Below are 22,261 nucleotides of genomic sequence, written 5' to 3'. Positions count from 1 at the left end.
ATATGTCTGAGTCTAGTTTTCACATTTTTGTCTGTTTAGACTGACATTGAAACAAAATCTTCAGTTCTTTGCCTCCTGAGTTTCTAGGATTCTACACATGAGCCTCTAACAACAAGCTTTGCTATACTATTATTTTAATTATGTGGTAGAAGAAAGTGGAAGTATATTTGTGTTGTGTGCAATTTTCAAATACAAGTTTGAATCAACTGTTATCAATTTTAACTGTTAAATCAATGAATATTACACATTCCCACATAAATATAATTGAAAAAAGGCATAATTGTTTTGATAAAACAAGTAATGGAACCATTTTTTTCACTTTACAATTCATGTTTTATATAACCTTAATTAGCGGACTTCCATGACTAAAAGTAAATATATTAATTGTATACCACAAGAAGCAAAGTGATTATAGTTAAGAATATATATTTCATCACAGCGAAAAGATAAGGGTTGAGCAGTCTCACTAAAAAGAAATGTTACACACAGAAACTAATGGATATGATATAGTTGATAATTACACAAGATATAAATGAATGGGATTACCACACCATACCTCATAAATGTGCAAAATATAATTATGTAGGTAGGTGCCAGTGGTTCATATTTGTAATCCTAGCTAGTAAGGAGTCTGAGAACTGAGAATCATGGTTCAAAGCCAGCCTACGCAGGAAAGTCCGTGAGACTCTTATCTCCAATGAGCCACCAGAAAACTGGCAGTGGTTCAAATGGTAGAGCACTAGTCTTGAGGTGAAGAGCTGAAGGACAGCGTCCAGGCCCAGATTTCAAACCCCACAACTGACAAAAATTAAAAATAAACAAATATTTTGACATAAAATTTAAAATATATATGCTAAAACTTTTTAAATCCTCACTAGATATAATAGTTTATATAAATGTAAAGAACTGTTTTCTGGTTTTAGTTGAACCATGCCGGTAAAAGCAAAATGTCTTCTGAGCTTTACAGTCTTTCTTTTTTTTTTTTAATTGTGAGAATACCATACAGAGGAGTTACAATTACATGGGCAAGAAAACTGGTACATTTCTTTTTTTTTTTTTTTTTTTGATCTGGTCATGGGGCCTGAACTCTGGGCCTGGGCGCTGTCCCTCAGCTCTTCAGCTCAAGGCTAGCGCTCTACCACCTGAGCCGTAGCACCACTTCCGGCTTTTTTATTTTCTGCTTATGTGGTGCTGAGGAATCAAACCTAGGCCGTCATGCATGCAAGGCAAGTGCTCTACCACTGAGCCACCTTCCCATCACAGGAGTACATTTCTTATCAAGCATTGTTGCCTCCTCTTTGTTTCCCCTCCAATCCCTTCCCATACTCCCCTTCCCTCCACCCGATCTACCCCCCACACCACACCAAAGTTGTAAAGTTCGTTTTTCGGCATAACTACTTGTACATCTCATTATTGCAATGGGTCCACCTGTATCCCTAGTTAAACAATTTGTTTTTTCCCTTCCCTTCCACAAATACCAACATAAAATACAGTGAAAGCATGGGTTATACGGTGGGGAAGGGACATACAAAGCAACAAAGAAATAAACTTATAATATGTTAGAAACAATTGCATGAAAGGAAAAAAAAACCAAAAAAACATTTGAATATTTATCTTGGGGTTCATTCCCCTAACATCATCTTATCTGACCTTTACTGCTTGACTCAGACATATACTAGTTATTGCAAATAAGGGAAAACATTGAAATAGCACAAAGACATCATTGGACATGAGATAACACGTGTTTCAGAGACAACTTAGTAAAGACAAAATATGGAATTTAAATGACTTATAAAAACATTATCCATGTACATATGGCCATATAAGATGGTGTTAAGTGAAATGAACCCCAACATAGGGACACAATTTATTGTTTCTTTTTTTGGTGGGGGGGTCCGGTCGTGGGGCTTGAACTCTGGGCCTGGGTGCTGTCCCTCAGCTCTTCAGCTCAAGGCTAGCGCTCTACCACTTGAGCCCAGTGCCACTTCCAGCTTTTTTCTTTTTGCTTATGTGGTGCTGAGGAATTGAACCCAGGGCCTCATGCATGCAAGGCAAGCTCTCTACCACTGAGCTACCTTCCCAGCCCCAACTTGTTTCTTTCTTGCTATTGTTTCCTACTCGTGCTGGATTTGAACTGCAACCCTCAGATCTCAGCCTCCTGAGTAGCTAGCATTATAAGTGTGAGCCACTGGCACATGGTTTAAGATCACATTTCTAACAGTGTACACTCAGGATCTGTAATGTGTATCTTCATCTATCTTTATATGAATCCTTGAGTTAAAAATATGGGCTAGAACTTAGACTTCACACTCAAAAAATATTTCTAGTTTAAAAATTGATACTCCTGGGATGGGAAGGAGGCTCAGTGGTAGAGCACTTGCCTTGCATGCCTGAGGCCCTGGGTTCGATTCCTCAGCACCACATAAGCAAAAAGAAAAAAGCTGGCAGTGGTGCTGTGGCTCAAGTGGTAGAGTGCTAGCCTTGAGCTGAAGAGCTGAGGGACAGCACCCAGGCCCAGATTTCAGGCCCCATGACCGGATCCAAAAAAAAAAGTTGATACTCCTGGAAAAATAAAACCTAAGAATATAAAGGAGTCTGGAAAGTTGAGTGTGCATCCAGCCTGGGAAGAACAGTCTCTGAGACACTATCTATAATTAACCAGCCAAAAACCTGGATTGGAAGGTTGCCTCAAGTGATGGAATACTAGTCATGAGCAAGATTGTTGAATAAGAGCTTGAGGATTTTGCATACAAACATACACATACATACAGAGACACTTCTATTTGCAAACACACATACACAAATGAAACAACTCTCAGAATGTGCAGAAAAGTTAGAAAACAATAGAAAATATGTCCTGAGTAAGACTAGATCAAATGATAATTTTTACTATGAGAAAGTCCTCAAGTGAACTTTCTTCAAAAATGTTTGAGTATATTACATAGATAGGGACCAGAGATAGTAAGAAAGTCAAGTAATCATTATTAAAGGGATCAGATCCAATGAGGAATGAATCAGAGACCCCTGCAGGTGCATCTGAAAATGTTCATATACTGTGTCAAATATTAGAACATCTTTGAAAATAGTACATAAACAGTCTGAGCAGTCAGTCTAGTGAATAATATCATTGGAGAAGTTCAGAATTGCTAGTCTGTATCTAGATTAAATAAACAAACAAACTATGGCAGGGCAATGTGATACAAGCCTGGAATTCTAGCACTCAGACTAAGACAGGAGATTAGAGAGTGTAATTACATAGTGATACCTTCCCTGGACCAGGTAGTATAATTTTGTCTCAAGGAAACATACCAAATAACAAGAAAGGGATTCACAGTTAGAAGTTTGGGATAATTTTGTCATTATGTTTTGAGAAGTCGTTTCCTATTGAAATGTAAGTCATATATAATCTTCAGTTGTGTTTTTAATACTCTCTTCTTTACAGAATATTCCTAGATGTGAAATGGCTCATGATTTCCCAACCAAAAATTTGAAAAAGTAAGTATCATTCTGTTGGATTCCAAAGAAATCTTGAAGGCTTAGAAAAGTTTAAACCTGGAGAAATAGCAAAGTTCATCTAATGTAAGACTTTGTAGATCTTGCTAAATTAGAATTTAGATTTAAAATAAATTTTTTGGTTTTGTTTGTAATTTCATATTCTATAGAATGCTACAAAATTCTTTTTAAGTAGAGGGTTTAATTGACAAATTCACAAATGATTCTGGCATTCTATTTGCCTAAAATATTCTTTCAAGCAAGGTATAATTAGAACTTAGTTAATACATAATTCCAGCAGTTCATGTATAAAATGATAACGTGAATAATCTGGATAGAGTTGCCGACAAATGGATGATACCAATTTATAAATTTAGAAAAAGCAACTTTTTGAGGCTTTGGTGTAACATGGTGTGAAGAGAGCAAGTGTGTGACATCTTGGTTCTTCTATCTATTTGTAACACAGGAAGCAATTTCCTTAATTATGTGCCTCTGTATACAATGAGAAAAATGCTAGGGTTGGGGTTTGTTTTTATTTTGTTTTTGTTTTTTGTTTTGTCCTAGGGCTTGAACTCTTGGCCTGGCCATTCTCTCTGAGCCTGTTTTTGCTCAAGGCTCATGCCCTACCACTTCAACCTCAGTGTCACTTGTGTCTGGCTTTTCTTGAGCAGTTTATTGGAGAAAAGAATCTAAGGAAACTTCCTGCCTGGGTGGGCTTTGAACCATAATCTTCCGATCTTAGTCTCTGGAATATCTATAATAGATTAAAAATAAATATAAATATTTGCAAGTGTTCTGATTTCAAGAATACTACTGGGGAGGAAATGTTGCAGCAAAGTTTAGTGTAGTGTTCTTTCCACAAGAGGAAGGGCATCACATTAGCAGAAGTGTAGTATTTTTTCACAATAATGATAAGCTAGTCATATTGTAAGTTTAGGGAATATTAACGTGCACATTACAAGTTGGAAACTGTTGGGTTAGGATAACTTTATGACATAAAAGTGTGGGATTGTTGGTCATAGAAATAATAGCTTACTCTGATGAACAAATGTTTACTCTTGAGGAATTAATTATTACAGATATTTTATAGTTTTATCCTCTACCAGAATGTGGCTATTTTTTCTGTTGACTTCTCAATATGTACCACCCCATTGGAATTTGCATCTATTGCAGAATTAAGTAACATGCAAACAGGTACTGTTTTGAATGTCTCTGGTACAGAACGTTCAGAATTTGAAAATGAGTAGTTAGTAGTCATAGGAATTTTGAAGAAAATATGTATTCTGTCCTCTTAATTATTCAGTTTTAAAAGTTAGCAGTTTCCATAGAATTAAACTTTTCTGTTTTACTATGGGACAATACTAAAATTATGTTTTTTTCAATATAATGGCAAGTATATTGTGAAAATATTGGATAACATTCAAGTTGATGACCCTCTGAAAAGAAGGGGTAATGAATTCAAATAGATGCCAAATAGTGTTCATTTTTAAAAAAGTTAATACACATAGAATCATTTTACTATACCAATACAGTGAAATTATATTTTATGTGCTTATTTTTTTATTTAATTTTATTGTCAAGGTGATGTATTGAAGGAGTTGCAGTAACTGTAAGGTAGTAAATACATAACATGTCGAACTTTTTTACCTCCCCCCTCATTTTTCTCACACTTTTCCTTCACTCCAATACCCCTCACAAGTTGTAATGTAAATTTCCAACATATTGTTTTGTGAGTATTGCTATTGCACTGGTTTGCCCTTTGTCTCATCATTTTGTTGTTCCTCTTCCCTTGACAAATTAAGATAAATGTATATACAATACACAGGGTCCTGAAATCAAATACAGCAGGGAATAAAACATAGGGGAAAAACACAAATGAAAAAAAGAAATCACATTGTACATTAAAAACAACAACCACAAAGAAAAACCTCTGTTTCCATATCTAGGAGTTCATTTTGCTCAGCATGATCTTATATGATCATATATACATAGCTATTGAGCCATTCTGCTCATCTGCTAGGACTATGTTAGACATTTCTTACTTATTGCATGAGGGAAACCATGAAATCTGTTTCTTTGTGTCTTGCTTATTTTACTTAGGATTTTTCCAAGTCTTTCCATTTTCTTATGAATTGGAAGCATAGAATTCCACCATATATATATATATATATATATATATATATATATATATATATATATATATATATATATATATATATATATCACATTTTGCCGATTCATTCATCTACTGAGAGGCATATTGGTTTAAAACATGCTTGCATGTAAGTATCAATTAGGGTCATTCCAAAATGACAGATGCCACCAGACATACTAAAATCATGATTTCTAAGTAAGATAGGATTGTATGGTGGTACAAGTGTTGAGATATCTGGATGAGTCTAATCTTGCACTGAATTAGGCAGGAAGATATCCAATATCATATGGGATAAAAATGGTAGTGAGAAGATATTCCCTTGAGAAAGATATAGGAGGCTGCCAGAAGTATGAAGAAATTCAGATAATTTTGAAGGATTTAGAATTGCAAGCTCAAATATGTCTCTTTAAGTGGAAAGGCAAAAGAAGGGGAAGAAAATAAAATAACAGAAAGCAGATAATTGTCCCAACTTACAGTATAAAAAGACATAACCTATAACTTCCACGTTAAAGAAAGACCAATATAATACATCCCACTTACTTTAGATACATGCAAAATATTTACTTGGCTTTTCCCACTTTAATGCTCCAAAATAAATGAAGACTTATAAGAAAAGCTATGTGATTGTCATTACTTCAACCTGAACACTCATTGTGATGAGCCCTTTTTTCTTAGTATGCTCTTGGAAAATACTCCCTAAATTGATGATGTTGTGGCTGATTAGAGTCAGCGTAACGGGCTTCTGCTTGTATGATAGTCCCAGAATGTTTTAATGCAGTTTTTTCTCAAGGTATCCAACATATTGTCTGATGCTGTACTTTGAACACACCCTCACACACATGTCACAGATTCCTGAGAGCTGAGGAAGTGGCTCTTCTGCTTGCTTAAGCATAGATGAACAGCTGGACAAGCATTTTCCTGAGATTGAAGAAGTGGTTTGAGCTTGCTCTAAAATAGTTTAGATAATAATATACCTAGACATTGTCTCATAGGTTAAGTAAAAATGTATCTGTGGAAATTTTTTGTGTGAATGTTTTCTAACCACATCTTGGCAAAGATTATGCTTGCTTGTCTTTAAATACCCACTAACAATAAAACACAGCATGCAGTGGCAATTGCTGTTTGCACGCTGCATCCCGTGTCCTGGTGATTTCGTGACCCTTACCCAGGGACCCCGACGCACTAGACGTTGACGATTGGCGCCTGAACAGGGACCCTGCATTGTTGAATTCAGGAAGGGATATTCAGGTAAGTACTTTTAATTACAGGGTGATGGGACAAGGTAGGTCTACTCCGTACTTACATATGCTTAAACATTTACTTGCTGCTTATGGTGTAAATATTTCTTCTTCTGACATAGAAATGTGTATTAATGTAGTTAGGAAATGGAATCCTTGGTTCCCCTATGAAGGAACATTATATGTTGATAATTGGAAACGAGTAAAAAATAATGTAGAAAGAGCTGTTTGAGAAGGGGAAAAGATTCCTATTAGATTTTGGTCCATTTGGGCTATTTTACATACCCTTTTTAAAGTCTTGAATGAGGAAAGATTAATAGCGGACTTAAAGAAAGAGGCCACTCCTTCTATTGTAGATTTACAATTGGACTCTGAGGTTAAGGACGCAATAGATAAGGATGCATTGCAATTAACAGAGAAAAAACAAGAGGTAAAAAAGGCTTAAAAGGAACAAACTGAAAGTGTAATAAAATGTCTGAGCAAATGGAATTGATTTTATCAAAATTACAACATATGGAGTTGGAAATTAGCAGAGTGAAAGGAGAACCTGAGAAAGTGAAAGTAAAGCAGCCTTTGGCTCCTCCGCTGGCCGATGCAATCTTTACAGCGTCACTCCCTCACAAAACAGAGGGCTCAGACAGTGAGTTTGATGATGAAATGTTTATTTTTTCTTATCCTGTAATTCGACCACGCCCTATGAATGGTATAGCTCAACGAGCCAGATATAAAGGTGTTGCTGTTGATGATATTGGTAAACTCAAGAAGGCAGTGACGTTGTATGGTCAGCAGTCTCATTATGTTAAGGAATTGCTTAATGGGTTTGCTCAACATTACAATAATTTTGCTCCTGAGGATTGGAAGATGCTTTGTAGAGCCTTGCTTAAGGAACCTGAATACCTACGATGGCAAATGTGGTTTACTGAGTTATGTACAGAAAGGGCTAGACAAAATGCACAGAGCAGTAACCCCCGCCTACAAGTCATAACCTTTCCCATGTTTTATGGAACAGAACTATATGCAGATGCTCATATGCAAGTGAACTCTCCTGAAGAGATCCATGAGCAGTTAAGAGACATAGGTATTGAGTCATGGGAAAGGATTTGACCGGTAGGAGAGCATTATGGCTTTTGGACTAAAGTAATTCAAAAACCTAATGAACCCTATGTTAAATTTTTATCGCGATTGAAATTGACCTTGGAACGTACTGTTGTGGGAGAGGCTGCAAGTCAACAACTGCTGCGCATGTTGGCTTATGAGAATGCTAATGAGGACTGTAGACGGGCCCTATTGCCTATTAAAGAATCTGGGGATGTGAATACATATTTGAGGGCCTGCAGAGATATTATATCTGAATCCAGGCGTATGCAGGTTTTTGCTGAAACTATGGCCACTACCTGGCATGCTTTGCAAACAAAACCCTCTAATCTAAAGTGTTTTGGATGTGGTCAAATAAAAAAAAGTTGTAAAAAAGCTACTGGAGTTAACAAGAGAAGACCAAAAATTTACCCTAAATGTTAAAAAGGGGAGCACTGGGCAAGGGAGTATAGATCAAAAATAAACAATAAAAAAATTCCTATAAAAGATGCTTTCCCTTTATATTTAAAGATTTTGGATTAATGATAGCACCTAAAAAATACAAAAGTATACGGTGGTAAAATATTTAGGATATGTTGTTTCTAGACAAACAGTGACACCTCAAAAAATACCTTTATGACGTGATCAATTACACATGTTAAATAATTTTCAAAAGCTATTAGGAGATATTAATTGGATGCGACTGGCCTTAAAAATTTCTACTTATCAGTTACATAATTTGTTTTCTTTGTTACAAGGGGATCCTGATTTACATAGCAAAAAAACTTTAACTAAGGAAGCTAAAAAAAATTACAATTTATAGAACAGAGAATAAAAGAAATGTTTTTACATTGAGTAACGCTAAATCAACCCATAAATTTATGTATTTTAGATACATGGAAATACCCAACAGGAATTTTAGGACAAAATGAGCTACCATTACAATGGATTTATACACAGCATAGATTTACAAAAAATAGTATGCCTTATAAACAACAGTTGGCAATTATTATTCAACAGGCCAGGCAACGGGTATTTACCCTATCAGGGTATGATTTAAAATTATTTTTCCTTTGCCAAAAGACCAAGTAGAATATTTGTTAAACATGTCTGAAATGCTACAAATAGCATTAGTAAATTTTACTGGACAATTTTCCTATCATTTCCCCAAGGGTAGATTGTGGGATTGCTTGCATAAACAACAATTTGTCATTAATGATATAATTACCAAGGCCCCTATTCCCACTGCTCTTACCATTTTTACAGATGGCTCCAAAACAAAAAGTGCTTATTGGACAAAAAATAAACATTGGGTACAAACAACTACTTTAACATCAGTTCAACAAAATGAACTTTTTGCTATTATTAAAGTGTTACAAGATTTTGTGGGAGATATTAATATTGTTACTGATTCTGCCTATGCTGTAGGAGTTGTGACTAATACAGTCAATGCTGTTACTTATTCATCTAAACCCCAGCTAAACCAATTATTTAAACAATTACAAGCATTACTACAACAACGTAATGCCAAAGTGTTTGTAACTCACATTATGGCTCACTCTTCATTACCTGGGTACCTTGTATATGGCAATAATCAGGTTGATAAATTAGTTTTGCTTCTGCTGAACAGGATCATGCTCATTTACATACAAATGCTGGCTATTTACATATGCATTATAAAATACCTTATTCTCAAGCTAAACAAATTATAAAAAGGTGTCCTATTTGCAGATCAATGCATTTAAGAGTTGTACCTGCTGGAGTAAATCCTCGAGGATTACAACCTAATGAGCTCTGGCAAATGTGCAAGCCTTTGGCCGTTTTTCCTTTGTACATGTTACAATAAATACTTATTCTAAATTTGTTTGGGCTTCTGCCCTTATGGGAGAAACTGTTAACCATGTAATAGAACACTTATTGGAAGCTTTTGCCATTATGGGAGTGCCTGCCAAAATAAAGACTGATAATGGACCAGCCTATAAAAGTATTAAATTTAAAAGATTTTGTGAACTTTATGATGTGGTACATATTACAGGAATAGAATATAACCCCCAAGGACAAGCCATTATTAAACGAGTTCATGGCACACTAAAACAACAAATTAAAAAATTAAAAAGGAGGAAAAGGTTGGATAAAGGTATGGATATTTTGTGGTTTTCCATGCAAAATCCTAAAACAATTTTACATCAAGCTCTTTTTGTTCTTAATTTTTTAAACTTACCACAAGGAGATATTTTAACTAGAGCTGAGCGCCATTTTGAACAAATATCAGAAAAACCTTATTTAAATGCTCCCATAAGGATTAAGATTACATTGAACACAAAATGACAACTAGGAACATTATTACATAAGGGGCGAGGATAGGGTTTTGTGTCTACACAGGATGGCAAACAATGCTGGCTTCCTGCAAGATGGATACAGACGTGGCCCAGTGAGGACAGCCCGGTATCCTGCAAGGAATCAGCCACCAGTTGAGAAAGAAGAAAGCCCTGCTGCCCACCTGGGGGCAGGTTAAAACGTTGACTGGAGAAGGACAAAAGATGTTACAACGCACTGGTAAATCTGTCACACTGGTAAACCTGTCACGGCTGAGAACTTGTTCCTGGCCATGTGTGCCCTGCTTACTGTAAACTCTGTTCATGCTAATGCTAACGTAAATTATTGGGCCTTTGTTCCTAACCCTCCTTTATTGGGACCTGTTGTTTGGGGAGACATGGAGATAACCGTCTATACTGTTCCTGCTATTTTATCTCCTCCTTGGAATAATTTGACATTTTATAATAAGGATGATGGTAGCTTTTTAAATTTTACTTACTGTACTCATTCCTTGCCTGTTTGTTTGGGGCCTCCTCCTTGTTTAGTTATGAATTGGCAACATTGGGTTTTACCTGGGAAACGCACTTCCAATTCTAGAAAACAGCTACAGCGATTAACTACTTGGTCCATTAATAGTAGCTGGGAAAGTGTCACCTTTGATGGTGAGTTATCCTTACCTATGTGCCCTGATTTTACTTATATTGATTTAAAATATAAGCCTTTTGTGTGGCAAGAATGCAGAGAAACATTTGGAAAAAAGTTCAATAGTTTCATTAATTGGGGACCTTTTGGACAGTTTATTAACACATGTTTAGAATGGAATATTACCAGATGTGATTTATCAAATGTTACTAGGATGCCGGATGCCATTAATTGGAGCTCGATTGATGGCCTGGGGAGATGGAGGCATTACAGATCCTCGATGGGCTTTCATGGCTGCACCCACTGCTGTTCAAACTCATCTTTGGAAGGTCGCAGCGGCGCTAAAACCCGTGATGCTATCAAATGGATTATTTTTCGGGGACGGCGAACTCTGCGTCCACTTATAATTTTACTTTGTATAAATCTTATAATGTAACTGCTTGTGTATCCCTGCCTTATGTATTTTTGATGGGAAACTTTACATTTTATCCTACTATTTCTTGTTTCAATTGTCGCCTGTATTCTTGTGTTAATTCCTCTCTTAATTTTAATGACAGTGATAGTATTATGATTTTACAACAAGGAACTTATATTTGGCTACCTGTTAAATTAGGAAGAGAATGGTCCCAAAATCCTTTGGATAGTGTTGTTATTGAATTTTTTACCAAACTGCTAAAACGTACAAAACATATGATTGGAGCCATTGTGGCTGTGATTTTAAGCTTAATTGCTATTACCACTGTTGCTGCGGTGTCTGGAATTGCCCTGCACACTTCCTTACAAGCTCAACACTTTGTGGAAGAATGGCACCAGGATTCACATGAATTGTGTGTCTCACAGGTAGAAATTGATGCTTGATTACAAACACAGATTAATGTTGTTAAACACACAGTGGGATGGTTAGGAAAAAAGTTATTGGTTGTGGAAAAACAGTTATTGTTAAAATGTGATTAAAATTCGACTACCTTTTACATTACTAATGTAAAATATAATAAATCTTTACATGATTGGAATATAATACAACAGTATTTATCTAAAAATTCTACTGCTGCTCAATTGATTGCTCAGTTACAATTTAATGTACATGATATTTTTGGTAAACAATTTACAAAGGTTGATGCTTCTAATATTGCTGATACATTTATTAAACAGTTGGAAGGGTTGGATCTGAAAGGAATACTACAAAGCATTTCACATACTGCTAGTGGTATGGAAATTATGATTGTTATTATTCTGTTTGCGCTTGTGCTGTTATATTTGATTTTTATGAAGCCAATGCAAGCTTCTATGATAACCCTGTGGAAAGCTTTACTTTTAAAACAAAAGAAAAAAGGAGATTGTGAAGACTCAGGGTCTATGTTGAGGGGGCAGAATGATGCAGGCTCCAGCCTCGGGATTGTCTGAGGACTGTGTTTGGGATTAGGAAAGCTCTTGGAATGCCAGGCTAGAGAGGGAAAATGTTCTCTCTCCCTATCTCCAGATACATGTCACAGATTCCTGAGAGCTGAGGAAGTGGCTCTTCTGCTTGCTTAAACATAGATGAACAGCTGGTCAAGCATTTTCCTGAGATTGGAGAAGTGGTTTGAGCTTGCTCTAAAATAGTTTAGATAATAATGTACCTTGACATTGTCTCATAGGTTAAGTAAAAATGTATCTGTGGAAATTTTTTGTGTGAATGTTTTCTAACCAAATCTTGGCAAAGATTATGCTTGCTTGTCTTTAAATACCCACTAACAATAAAACACAGCATGCAGTGGCAATTGCTGTTTGCACACTGCATCCCCTGTGTCCTGATGATTTCATGACCCTTACCCAGGGACCTCAATGCACTAGACATTGACAATCTACCACTTCTTGTTTGCACACACCCATTCTATGTATGAAGGTACTTTGTCCATGTTAACCAATAGGGTAGTACTCACTCTCTGAGGAGAAAAGTTCCACAGTATAACTCTATGTCCACATTAAAGGGTGTAGAATTTAAAGCGTTTTGAGACAAACATTGATATTTGAATTGGAAGGCTCCTTAGGGATATTTTCTTGGAGCTCATTAGTTTACCCAGGAGAAATATAAATATCCACACATTTTTGGAACTAATTAGTAAGTAACTGAATTAACACTAGATCCTAGACATTGTGTTATGACAAGTCACCATTGTATTATTGTTACATCAGAATCCTTCCCTACTTGCATATGTGTATCAGAAAATGAAAGAAAGGCATTAAAGCAAAATGTCTTATTTTTTAGGCATTTAATCCTTGTGGGGAGGGTAATGTCTGAACTCTTCCATTCAATAAAAGCTTGAAGTTTATAAGAGCATTTCCTACATACAAGAATTTGTGGCAGGTTGATTGGCAGGGTTATTTCAGCATGGAGATATCCCTAAAAAGAATTAGATTTAAGGGGCTGGGAAGGTGGCTCAGTGGTAGAGCGCTTGCCTTGCATGCCAGAGGCCCTGGGTTCGATTCCTCAGCACCACATAAGCAAAAAGAAAAAAGCCGGAGTGGCACTGTGGCTCAAGTGGTACAGTGCTAGCTTTGAGCTGAAGAGCTGAGGGACAGCGCCCAGGCCCAGAGTTCAGGCCCCCATGTTCAGACCCCCCCCAAATAAAAGAATTAGATTTAAATAGAGCATATGGCAGTTATGACGTCTCAATGGCTACTGAGGCATTTTCTATTCTAAAGAAGAATCAATTTGAGGAGTCTTCAGTAACATCAGTAAAACTGTAAGTTCAACCTAATACTTGATGTTACTTGTTCTACATTTATAATGAATAGGCTGATAAGATGTCCAAACATACCTAATGATATTTCTATAAAATCCCAAACTGATGTGGATACATGGGTCACTCTTTGGAACTGTAGGGCAAATTAGGCTTGTCTTTGCTGTAGTTCAATCCATAATCTCCTGGCCAGTCTTCAAAAATATTCACAGAATATCTCTAAGTAAAGGTCATGACAGTTACCTCTGTATAATACTTCTAAGGTCAGGATAAGAGCATTTGTTCCCAACATTTAAAATCAACAGGATCTGTTGAATTCATGGATCTAGAGTTTTATTTCATATCTCAAAATTTTATCAATATGACTTACATCTCTACCAGTTCACCAAAACACTGTTCTTATTGAACTTGTCTATGTCCTTTTAGTTTTCAAATCCAAATAGCATATTTCCTTCAATACCTCTGTAAGTTTTGACCTTTTCTTCCTGCAAATTCTTTCCTTTCTTTACTTCTGTAAATTTGTTTTTATTACTTTCTTGTTTCCTTATTTATCTCTTTGTTCCAATCTTGTCCACACTGGTGCTCAAATTGCTTACACTTATGTCATAACATTTCTTTTCCTCTTCCCTTTAATAATACCCCCAATTTTATCATTCTTTTTCATATTCATGGTCGAGGATATTTTGATGATGTCTAAAAAGATCTATTGGGCTGGGAAGGTAGCTCAGTGGTAGAGCGCTTGACTTGCATGCATGAGGCCCTGGGTTCGATTCCCCAGCACCACATAAGCAAAAAGAAAAAAAGCCAGAAGTGACACTGTGGCTCAAGTGGTAGAGCGCTAGCCTTGAGCTGAAGAGCTGAGGGACAGCGCCCAGGCCCAGAGTTCAGGCCTCACGACCGGACCCAAAAATAAAAATAAAAATAAAAATAAATAAAAAGATATATCTTTGCATCTGTTTAATATAAACTTTAGAACTATCAGAGAGATTTTTCCCCTAAATCCATCATTTTCACCTGTAATCCTTATCACCAAGAATATCACTAACACATTTGCCTGGTCATAGATGTAGAACCCTTTAGATTTCTTCTTATCCTTCTACTCCCACCCATTAGATACGATGAATGATCAAGATGTTCTCAGTTTCTGTCACTAATATGATTTCTTGTTTTGTTTGTTTGTTTTTGTTTTTGTTGGTCGTGGGGCTTGAACTCTGGGCCTGGGTACCGTCCCTGTGCTCTTCAGCTCAAGGCGAGCACTCTACCTCTTGAGCCACAGCACCACTTTGGGTTTTCTAGTGGTATTTATTGGAGATCAGAGTTTCATGGACTTTTCTGCCTGGGCTGGCTTTGAACCGTGATCCTCAGATCTCAGCCTCTTGAATAGATAGGATTACAGGAATGAGCCACTGGCACCCAGCACTAATATGATTTCTATGTACTCCTTTTTATGCCCCTGACACAAGTCTGTTTCATGTACTCATCACTGGTCACCTAGTCTTAAACAACTTTTTACAAAGTATGTTTTTTTCCCCATAGTCTTTTCATATTGATCCTCTCCATCACCAAATTACTGCTCCTTGTAAGCATGCAGAGGGAAGAGCTCAGACACAAATTCTAGTATCATTATTTACTCACTATATTGACTGTTGGGCCTTGCATTTCTCATCTGTAAATGGATGTAATCTACCAGAAATATTGAGGAATACATTTGCTTACTCCTAGAGCAAGAAAAAAGAAATGTGAAGAATCCTTACATTTTCCACCTTAGCTTACAAATAAGGAAAGAATCAAATTCAGTTTGTTGGTATAAAGTCACAAATTGTTTCATCCAGAAGTAAAAATAAATTTTACCTCCTGGATCTAAGGCCTGTGTCCTTTTAAGGCACCTACAGATATGTAAGTGGTATTATGTAAATTGGGTCATGTGTCTACATCTGTATTGAAGAACATACTCAACATATCATTGGAAAACATTGGTTATTGAATATTATCTATATAAGAACGTTACTTGAACTAATCACACTAAGTTGAAAACTAATTGTAGTCCATCAAAATTTTTCTTACTGCTTTATCTGTTGCCAAGTGTTCTTCATCAATTTATACACAGATTTTCTCCAGTGAACTGGATAGAAACTAAAACTGACCAAGGATTTCTGCCTAATGAGTGAAGCATGCTTGAGGCATGTGTTGTTACCTTCTAGGAATAGATAAACAAGCCACTGGCTATGTAGGTGGTGAAAGGCTTTCTCCTAAGTTCCCAAGGCTAGAACAAACAAGATCATTTGATAACAAAGCACTCAGCTTATTATATTTTATCTACGTGGGATAATCAACATGGAGAAATAAACGATTTTATTTACAAGCAAACAATTCCACCAAAAAAAGTGAGTATACATTAGAGAGACTTCAAGAATAACATTAGGGTTTTTACTGTCTCACCTGATTATGTGATTGTATTTCTTGATATTGAAACTCTCCTCTTGTTATTCTTATTGTATGTAATCCAATGCTGTTTATTACTATGTATTCAATGTGGGAAATCTAGCTTCAAAGATGTCTAAAAATTTTTCTTTTTAAATCATATCATTGTCATTATCAGGGTACACTGTGGTCATCATCATCATCAACAAAATTATTATTAGCATCATAAGTGCTAATTATTGAAAGTCTGATATGTGTCTATGATTTTGTATTATTTGTATTTTGATTAATAATTTTAATATTACCACTGTGCATGCATCCATGTTAAATTTTTGAATAAATAAAGAAACAAAAAAACTAAACCATAACAGGTAGCTTGACTATGTGATTATAACCAATTATTGGACAGATTTTTGAAGCATTGCACATTCCTAACCAACATGAATTAACTTCCTCTCTCCCTGTCATTCGACACAAATATTTAAGGGTTTGAACAGAATTTTTTCAAGTAATATACTATAAATGTTACTACAACGTCATGTGTATATCTAAAATTACATTGAAAATAATATACTCTACTTTCTAGTGAAATATTAGTCATTTTACTCTAGGAAACTTTTGGAAAAATAGATTGTATATCTTTGAAATGAAAAGATAAAAAATAGTAGCATAAAAGTTTTATAGGGATGGGCTGGGAAGATGGCTCAGTGGTAGAGTGCTTGCCTTGCATGCACGAGGCCCTGGTTTTGATTCCTCAGCACCACATAAGCAAAAAAGAAAAAAGCTGGAAGTGGCACTGTGGCTCAAGTGGTAGAGCGCTAGCCTTGAGCTGAAGAGCTGAGGGACAGCGCCCAGCCCCAGAGTTCAGGCCCCACAACTGGACCAAAAAAAATGTTTTAGAGGGAGTCTGTCTTCAAAAATATGTGTGTGTGTGTGTGTGTGTGTGTGTGTGTGTGTGTGTGTGTGTGTGTATAAATGTTATGTGTAGAAAGACATACATTTTTAGAGAGAATTTGTCATCAGCATATATATATATATATAAATTTATGTATAGAATTATGTGCACTATAGTGAAACAAACATCTTAAAACATAATTAAAATTTAAAAACCATTATCAAACTAAGTGCCAGTAACTCACCTCTATAATTCTAGCTAGTCTGATGGCTGAGATCTAACAATTGTTTTCACATCTACCCTGGACAGAAAAGTACTTGTTAGATCCTTATCTCCAATTAACCACTCAAAAACAGAAATTAGCCCTGTGCTTCAAGTTGTGCAGTGCTGGCCTTGAGCACCAAAAGGCTTAGGGACAATGCCCAGGCCTTGAAAACAACAACAACAACAACAACATGTATCAGATTAATTTCACAAACGCATCTTTTAACTGCTGTGAACATCTTTTAGAAACATGAATATATGCCCCTGGAAAATGTTAAGTAAAAAAGATAGAATATTTACATCTATGTTAAAGAAATGACTATTTAGATTGTTTAAGATATTTAGGTAATGATTAGGAATTAAGAATAATGATAGGTAATGATTGGGACTGGTCTTTTATTCTATTTTATGATAGTAATAAAATGATCTTTTAATGATTATGTAAAATTACTCTTGTTTGGTATTTGAATTATAATAAGTGATAAACATTTTTAGAAGTTTTATTATTGTGAAAATTCCGTACAGAGGCGTTACAATTACATGGGCAAGGTAATGAGTATATTTCTTTTCAACCATTGTTACCTCCTCCTTTGTTTCCCCTGCACATCCCTTCCATATCTCCCCACACTGATCCCCACTTCCTCCCTCCCACATCCCCTGGCCAAAGTTGTAAAGTTCATTTTTCGACATAACAAAAATAACCCCAGCTTTCACTGTATTTGATGCTGGTAAAATTTGTGGAGGTGAAGGGAAAAAAACAAATCGTTTAAATAGGAATACAGGTGAAATCATTATAACAATGAGATGTACCAGTTGTTATGTTGAAAAATGAACTTTACAACTTTGGTGGAGGGGATGGGGATAGGGTAAGGAGGCGTCTGAGAAGGGGTGGAAAGAAGAAACAAAGGAGGAAGCAACAATGCTTGATAAGAAATGTACTCATTATATTGCTCATGTAATCATAATCCATCTGTACGGTATTTTCACAATAAAAAAATACCTCTCAGTCCTATCTCTCAACATTACCAGACTTAACTCACCAATTAAGCGACATAGATTGTCTAGTTGGATTACAAAGCAAGATCCTTCTATCTGCTGCCGTCAGGACCACCTTGCCCATAAAAACAAACACATTTTCAAAGTGAAAGACTGGAATAAAATCTACCAAGCAAATGACCCCCATAAACAGGCGGGAGTTGCAATCCAAATATCAGATAAAATAGACTTCAAATTAAAATTAGTTAGAAGAGAAAAAGAAGGTCGCTACATACTAATTAAGGGATTGCCCTTCAGGAGAATATTACAATTCTAAATATCTATTTGCCAAACAACAGAGCACCCAAATTTCTCCAAGAAACACTACTTTCCCTCAAATCCCACATAGATCCAAAGACATTAATTGTTGGGGACTTTAACACACAACTATCGCCACTAGATAGATCAACTCGGCAAAAACTCAATAGAGAAACTGCAGATCTAAACAACTGCAAGGATCAACTAGATTTAACAGACATCTACCGAATATTTCACCCAGCAGCATCAGAATACACGTTTTTCTCAGCAGCACAAAGAACATTTTGCAAAATAGAAACATTTTAGGTCACAAAGCAAACCTCCAAATTCAGAAATATTGAAGTTATACCTTGCATTCTCTCAGACCACAAGGAAATAAAATTAGAATTCAACACCAAAAGCTACCAAAGAAAGTCCTGTAACACTTGGATGCTGAACAACACACTGTTGAATCACCAGTAAGTCATGTAAGAGATTAGAAAGGAAATTCAAATGTTCATGATATTCAACAAAAAGGAACACACAAATTACTAGCTCCCCTGGGACACAGAAAAGGCAGTACTCAGAAGCAAGTTGGAGAGATCTGAAACCAACAATCTAATGAGACATCTGAACCTCCTTGAAAAAGAGCAGCAATATAAACCCCAATCCAGTTGATGGAAAGAAATAATTAAATTTAAATCAGAATTAAATGAATTAGAATCCAAATAAAACATAGAAAGATTCAATAAAACAATGAGTTGGTTCTTTGAAAAAATTAACAAAATTGACAGACCCTTAGCAAATCTTATCAGAAAAAGATGAGAATACACCCAAATAAATAAACTCAGAGATGAGAATGGAAACCACCAAAGAACAACCAAGATTCAGAACATTCTAAGGGAATACTCAAAACTATGCTAATACATTTGAGAACTTGGCAGAAATGGACCTTTTCCTAGCAAATATCAACATGCTGAAACTAAACCAAGATGAGTTAAACCATTTTATCAGGCCCATATCAAGCATTGAGATAGAAACAGCAATAAGAGAAGTCCCATCTAAGAAAAGCACAGGACCACACAGATTTACAGCAGAATTTTACAAGGCCTTCAAAGCAGAGCTCACACCAATAGCCCTTCAATGAAACTCAAAGAGAAAGTTCACTACCGAACTCATTCTATGAAGACATCATAACCCTCATCCTAAAACCAGGCAGGGACTCATCAAAGAAAGAGAACTATAGACCCGTTTCTTTGATGAACATTGATGCAAAACTTCTCAAAAAAAATTTGGCCAATTGACTTCAACAATTCATCCAAAAAATCATACACCACAATCAAACAGGATTCATTTCAGGGATGCAAAGCTGGGTCAATATACGCAAATCAATTAATATAATTAATCACATTAACAGGAGCAAGGATAAGAACCACATGGTTATCTCAATAGATGCAGAAAAGGCATTTGATAAGATTCAACACACATTGATGATGAAGGCTCTGGAAAAATTAGGAATCCAGGGAACATTTCTCAATAAAAAAAGACTGTATATGACAAACTTACAGCCAGCATTATACTTAATGGTGAAAAACTAGCCATTTCCTCTTAAATCAGGAACGAGACAAGGCTGTCCATTCTCGTCACTTCTCTTCAATACAGTATTAGAATGCCTAGTTACAGCAATAAGACAAGATGCAAACATAAAATGGATCCAAATAAGGAAAGATGAAGTAAAACTCTCCCACTTTGCAGATGATATGATCTTGTGTTTAAAGAATCCCACGGACTCCACTCCCAAATTATTCAAGCTTATGCAAAACTTGGGCAAAGTAGCAGGGTATAAATTTAACCTTCAAAGACCAATGGCTTTTCTGTATGTCAACAATGAGAAAAGGGTGGCTGAAATCAGGAAAGCAACTCCATTTGTAATAGCTCCACAAAAAATAAAATACCTAGGAATTAACTTAACCAAAGAAATGAAGGACCTCTATGATGAAAACTTTAAAACCCTGAAAAAGGAAATCAAAACAGAACTTAGAAAGTGGTAAAAACTTCCATGCTCCTGGATTGGAAGGAGCAACATCATGAAAATGGCAATACTTCCCAAGGCTATCTACAAATTCAATGCAATACCTATCAATATCCCTAACTCATTCTTCAAGGAATAGAAGAGACAATCCAAAAATTCATATGGAACAATAAAAGACCCTGAATAGCAAAAAAGATCCTTAACAGAAAGAACAGTGCTGGAGGAATATCAATACCAAATTTCAAACTCTACTACAATGCCATAATATTCAAAACAGTACTGGCACAAGAACACACCTCAGGACCAATGGAATAGAATTGAACTTACAGATATATAGCAATCTAATCTTCGATAAGGAAGCTAAAAAATTAGAGTGGAAGAAAGACAGCCTTTTAAGTAAATGGTGTTGGCAAAATTGGTTAATACCTTGTAAAAAACCAAAGCTAGATCCTTATATATCACCCTACACAAGAATCAACTCCAAATGGATCAAAGACCTTGGAGTCAAAGCAGACACTCTGTAAACATTACAGGATGCAATAGGAGAAACCCTAGGTATACTTAGCACAGGCTGAAATTTTATTAATAGAGACCCAGAAACACAACAAATCAAAGAAAGGTTGGACAAATGGGATTGCATGAAATTGCAGAGCTTCTGCAAGACAAAGGACATAGCTAGCAAGATCAATAGAAAGCCCACGGATTGGGAGAAGATCTTCATTAGACATACAATGGACAAGGGTCTCATATCTAAAATATACCTGGAACTCAAAAAATTAAATCCCCCGACAACAAATCCTCAAAGAAACAACTGCCCAATAAGTAAGTGGGCTAAAGACTTAAAGAGAAACTTCTCTGAAGAGGAAAGAAGGATGGCCAATAGACATATGAAGAAATCCTCAACTTCTCTAGCCATAAAAGAAATGCAAATCAGCACAACACTGAGATACCACCTCAGCCCAGTTAGAATGGCTAGAGTCAAGAACTCTAATAACAACAGATGCTGGAGGAGATGGGGACAGAATGGAACCTTACCGCATTGTGGGTGGTTGTGTAAAGTTGTTCAACCACTTTGGAAAGTAGTATGGAGTTTCCTCAAAAGACTCCACGTAAAGCTCCCCTATGACCCAGCAATCCCATTTTTTGTGCATTTACTCAAATGATCACAAACAAGACCACACTAAAGCTACCAGCACAACTATGTTTATTGCAACATTATTTACCATAGGTAACATATGAAACCAACCCAGATGCCCATTAGATGAATGGATCAAGAAAATGTGGTATATATACACAATGGAATTCTATGCCTCCATCAGAAAGAATGACATTGCCCTATTTGTTAGGAAATGGAAAGACTTGGAAAAAATTAAGTGAAGTAAGCCAGGCCCAAAGAAACATAAGTCCCATGGTTTCCCTTATTTGCAATAACTAGTATATTTCTGAGACAAGCAGAAAAGGTAAGATAAGTTCATGTTAGGTGAAATGAACCACAAGATAAGTATTCAAATGTTTTTTTTTTCTTGAAATTGTTTCTAACATATTTATAAGATGATTTCTTTGTTGCTTTGTATGTACCTCCCCTACGGTATAACCCCTGCTTTCATATATTTGATGTTGGTATAATTTGTGGAGGGAAAGGGCAAAAACAAACTTTAAATAGGGATACATTGGACCCATTGCAACGATGAGCCATACAAGTCATTATGTCGAATAACGAACTTTACAACTTTCACT

The sequence above is a fragment of the Dipodomys merriami genome, unplaced genomic scaffold (assembly GCF_024711535.1).
Source record: "Dipodomys merriami isolate MVZ:Mamm:240054 unplaced genomic scaffold, mDipMer1.0.p SCAF_139, whole genome shotgun sequence".
Taxonomy (NCBI): Eukaryota; Metazoa; Chordata; class Mammalia; order Rodentia; family Heteromyidae; genus Dipodomys; species Dipodomys merriami.
The sequence above is the reverse complement of the archived record's forward strand: the minus strand, read 5'-3'. Positions refer to the sequence as shown.